Below are 6,000 nucleotides of genomic sequence, written 5' to 3'. Positions count from 1 at the left end.
AAATACTTGGTCATTTTTCCGAAAAATAAATATGTATAGCTGTTTTAAATTGAATTTCTCCGAAAAATTAATCTACATTTTCTTACCAGTCTGTAGATATTTAAAAATAGAATTAAAATGCAATGAAATATAAGTAATTAAAAAGCTAAAAATACAATAAAATTAAGAATAAATAAATAAAACATCAAGGTGATGTACCGTCTGGAATGGTATATAGGAGGAGCATCTGAAGAGGTTAGAAAAGAGAATACAGAGGTTAAAAATCAAATGAAGCAAAATATTTTATTGAAATCCTTAGTAATCATTAATATCGGGAAACCAAATAACAAAGTCGACTACTTACATTCTCGTATACGTAGTATAGAGAAACTGTAGTAGTCTTCAAAAATTTCGAACTCGAGATTTTGACAAATCTCCACGTTTTAGAGCTCCGTGAGTTCAAAAAACACAATTTTTGGAAAATGTCCGTTTGTCTATCTGTCTGTCAAAGATAATTCAAAGATGCTTTGAGATAGCTGTCTGCTGCAATTTGGTATACAGTTTCTGCCCCTAATTTGTAGTTGTCTTCCAAATTTTGGGCAAAATCCGTTCTGAGGAAATCTGTCTATACGGGTGTTCGTAAATGAGTTAATACAATACCTACAAAATGAAGAGAGCTAGTAGATAAGATTCGGAATATAGATTTAACCTCTGTAGTGTAGGCTCTACGGTGGCCGGGTGTTAAGCCCAAAGGCATAGTGGTAGCGCTCCCAATGCACAGGTCCGAGGTTCGATCCTCGGGTTGGGCAAGGTCGACTGAGCCTTTCATCCATACAGTGGGTCGATAAACTGAGAACCAAGCATGTTTGGGAATTAAATACTGGGGTTCCGCGTTAGGCTGATCACTAAACCGAGACATATGCCTAGCATCCCAGGGCCCTCGGTCCAGAAAGCAGATATAAGCACTGTAGTCTTTGGTCCACATTAGGCTGTCGTGCCACTGAGTCTAGTGTAGATACGTGCCAAATTTTGAGCCAAATCCAAATACGAGTTGATTGTCTCTCGGTGTGTACTTTCAGAAATAAATAACTGTGATATTTCATAAACGTAATGACTTAATTATATCAAATTTGGTATGAGAATTTGTGACTATATTTGCAGTTTTATGGCAGTTTTATTTGTCTCAGTCGGTTGAGAAAAGCATGTTTAAAACACAAATTCGATTTTTTGATATAATTCAAGCATGCCAGGATTTAATCGCCAAACAACCCGCCAAGCGTCACTTGGTAGATTCAGTAAAAATGCAAAAGTCACGCCAAAAAATATTGCGTAACTATTTGGTGCCAGTGCCATGTAAGACGTTCTCTGGCATAACGAATTTATTAGAGCGTATGTGAGAAAGTTTGGGGGAACTTCTCTCCATGATTTTTAATAATTTTTTTTAGGTTTTTAGAATTCTTCATTTCTTATAATTATCAATAATGAACCACAACAATCACTAACAATTGAATTACGTTAGCGCATTATTTCATTTAATAATAACAGGTACTAATTGAGCTTTCGATCATAAAATAAGAGTTGCCATGCATTTAGTGGTATATTATGAAATGACATAATTTTAGAAATATTTACTAGCCATGCTTAAGACCACTCGACAATTGGATTATGAAATTCCTCTCATATTTGGAAGTACTTATCTGAAAATATTTTCATTTATGAGAGGAAATAAATCTTCTATAAGATCAAGAAATACTGACATTTTGCTTTGGATCCTCTTTAGAAATACCAGTAACAGTAAGATATCCTCCAAAGCATCAGAAATGGAAGTAGATAAGAAATGTTATATTCCTGGAAGAAAATATTAACTTTACAATCTTTGTTCTATTTTTTTATATTGGGGTATGCGTCTGCTCTCAGTATTGAGGTTGTGTAAAATGTTATAAAAAACTTTTATTTTTAAATTTTTACTTAACATAGACCAGAGAAAAGCACCTATGGAACAAAAATATAACAGTTAAAGCCAATTTGCAAAAGAATTTTTTTTTTTTTTTTGCTGTAAAGATGTATGAAGTAAAATATTTCTTGTTTAGAAGTTTCTTGAATTATTTGTTTGAAATCTTGCAGATAGCTTAAAAATACATTACCTAGCTCTTGAATTTAATAAATAGCTTCAATTGTTATCCAAATTTTTAATATTAGTACTGAACTGTTAAATAACAAGAAATTTCATCTTCAATTTCGATTGTGAAGAATTAAATTTAAAATAACTACAAAATCTTTCTAAATGAGCAGATTAATTATTTTACTGTTCAAGAACTACTGAACATATTGAGAAATTATTTGTCCAAATTTCAGTATTGATTTAATTCCAATTTATGAGATTTTCCATAAGAAAATTTTACCAAAATTTAGAATTTGAGAAAATAACATTTAAGAATGTGAAATAGTATTAAAATGTGTATTACGTAAATATAAAAATCATTGTAACTTCAAAATAATTTTTTTAGAAACAAAATTCAAGTGATTTTAGAAAGAAAATGGTTTGGAAATAAAGATTACCGAATAAAATCATATTCGATATTTTTCCAAAAATCGATTTTTCAATATATTCATTTACCTTGAGCTTATGCTAATAAGCTTATGCATGCTTTTTTATATGGTTCACATAAATTTAAAACTTTTTTTCGTCAAAATTGGAGCTTGAATTCGATTATATAATATAAAATTGTATTAAACTTTTCGTTGATAAAATACTAAGCTATTAATATATTAAATAAAAAAATTATAAAGAATCAAAAATAAACGAACTAGTCATGATATTCATAAACTGAAAATTTTGAGAATATTGCATTTTGTATCGATTATACAAAAGCAGTCCCTACAAGTCAGGTAATTTTTGTTATATTATTAAGTGAATAATAAACTTCAAATCATTCCACCAATTATGGACTTTAGATAGGCCCAAAAATACTTTGAATGGTATTAATAAAGAAAATTTAAAGCATAAATATCTTTGATATGAACCTAGCATTTTTAGTAAATGTGCCAATAAGTATTTTGGATACTTTTTCCCCGACCGACGGAAATTTAAATTGACAGGAATTGTACTCATTAAATCACGAAACCGAATTTTCTTATTTTGTCATTGTGTAGATCAGTCAGTAAATAAAACTGGCACTTAGATTTTTATTTTCAGTGATTGCACGTGAGAGCTTAATATAAAAGTTGTCGCCATAGAAGATATCTCTTAGTATGATAAAGAAAATCAAAAGTGCATATTTTGCATGTTCACTTTTTCGACTGACTGAATTCAAAATTTAACATTAAACTACAATTTCAGTGCCACAAAATTTCACCTATTTAAATCGTTATGTTTTTGAATTATTGTTTTTTAGCTAGTGTGAAAGTACAGATCGCAGACTATCATTTTTTGATGGATTTGAATTTATAAAACGTCGAATTCTTACGTAAATTATAAAATTTTCCAAATTTCATTTATCTAAATTTTGAGTTTTTATACGCATGCGAACATACAAACGAATAGATAATCATCCACTAGGCGAATTAAGTTTATGATGTGATATAAATTTATATATTATATGTTAAAATTTTATCCTATCTAATATATAAAATAAATGTTGGATGCACATTTTATCTAATGTTTTTTTATATATTTTACAGTTATTTTGTACTCAGACAACCACACAAAATGATTTCCTGTAAATTGATGTCGTTTAAAACCCAATAGAAATCACAATTATGGTGTAAGGAACACATAATAGATTTCATCCGTTTAGCTCAAAATGTTTTTGATTTATCTTCATTTCACAGTCGGTCAGTCATAATATCAAAAATATTTTTTTGAACTTTTGGAGGCTTGAAATGTGGAGATATTAAAGTCCAATGTTTTAAAGACAATTATACATTCTATTTGCACACTTCATATACAAGAAAGTAGAAAGTAATTTTTAAAATTTTAAGGTGCATTTCATATATTTATAATTTATTACATCATACTCTTTGGTCATCGTTATTTATATTATTTGGATGAAAATATTCTATAATTCCAACGAGAAGCCATACGTCACAACTAATTACAAAAGTGAATTATGCAGCTGAGCTATATGTATATGTATAAAGTTAACGGATTACAACCGTACAATAATTTAAGTACTTCTTTTGTGATGTTGATTTATATTGCTCAAATAAGGAAAATAATCTGATGTATAGAATAAAAGGTTTTTAAAAATTTCAAAGGATATTTATTATTCTGGGGTCTCATTAAATCGGAAAATTTATTATAAATGTGTTACTCCAAAAAGAATATTCAAAAAGTATTTGATTTAGGAAATGATAACAAAAAGAAATCATTTTTATTAAATAAAGAATGGGAGTTTTAGCATCTCTCTTCAGAACTATACATATATAAAAAAACTTTAAGTGAAAAGATTCGAGAAATTAAAAAAAAATAATCAGCAATTTAAATATAAAATTGAAACCATGATTATGTATGGATTTCATTCAATTAAGTATGAGTATTTTTAAAATTAAATTAGGAATTTAATCAAATTTTTCAGGATCTTTTCTGACATCAAAATGCCTTCTGTATATAAATTTAAAAGAATGAGAAATTCAAATTAAGCTAATAAAAAAAATTAAGCAAATTTTCAGTGTTAGCCTATAAGAAAAAGGAGAAGACTTTAGGGAGTTATCTAAAGTTTCCGATTACTAAAAGAGCAGATCTTAAAAACATGAATTTACAGTTACATTAAATTGAATACATTAACGTTTTTTTTTTTATTTTTTTTTATTTATAATTTTGCTTTCTTAAGCTCTAATTCCTTTTATTTTTAATTTATAGATTAGATGTGTATTTTGGAAAAAAAATAATTAACATTTTTCTTATACTTTTTGGACGCATTTATTTTTTTTTCCATTTATTAGAAAACCATTTATTATTTTTACTATGTTCAAAAATTTGCTTGTGTGCTTAGTATGAAAAATATATTGCGTTAATTTTTTTATGAAGGAAGCTAAATATGCCATGGAATTTTCTTAGAAACGTTATTTGAATCTCAGAAATATAAATGACAATGATAAAGAAAGAAATGACAGCATCGATTTTTATTATATTTCTCAGATATTTTTGCGAATAAAAAGAAAGGCGATGCTTGCAATAACATGAGAAAAAGGAAAAAAATATAAATAGTAAATTGAAATATATTTATTAATAATTAATCCATGCTGAAATTCTTTGTAATTTATTATTTTTTTTTAGTATCGCATAGGTATTACTATCATGTATAACATTGCACGCATAAGCAAAATATACTATTGTACATACAAATACATTACATAGCAACTTTGAAGTTAAATTGATTCTAATATTTACAAGAAATTCATATTTGATTTTACTTAGCAGATAAGGATACCAGAGAAAAAAAATCTATTGTCGTTCCAACTTGATATAGTTTAATTTGAGGTAAACTGTGAGGAAAAATCTTACATAATATTTCATGATAAATCCAAAAACATACTTTATAATTCGGCCAAATATCGGGATATTGAAATTTCGAAACTTTTATTCTATCAGCAAATATTTGATCACACAACAAGAAATCACAATTTTTCACTAAATTGTCATCCTCTACAATTCTATAAAAATATCGATGACTCAGATCCGTGTATTTAACGATTTCGTATAAAAGTTCGAATAATTTTTAATTGAGAGAGAATACCAATTACTAAAAGCAAAAATAGATTATATTCTTAGAAATTATGTACACAGACTTTCTTCCTAGAAGTTTGGCAAAAAGTGAGAAGATATTTGCCAAATATTCGCCAATTTCCATTATGACATTAAGAATGCATATATTAATATATCATTACTCTCATTAGATATTCCAAATATGTACTTTATAATAAAAATAAAAATCCTTCACTCGCATATTGACTAATTTAACCAAATATTATTTTGAATTTAAAATCTTTATTATTCAGATCTAATTCAAAGATGTATTT

The sequence above is a fragment of the Argiope bruennichi genome, chromosome 3 (assembly GCF_947563725.1).
Source record: "Argiope bruennichi chromosome 3, qqArgBrue1.1, whole genome shotgun sequence".
Classification (NCBI taxonomy): domain Eukaryota; kingdom Metazoa; phylum Arthropoda; class Arachnida; order Araneae; family Araneidae; genus Argiope; species Argiope bruennichi.
This window is presented reverse-complemented; position numbering follows the sequence as displayed.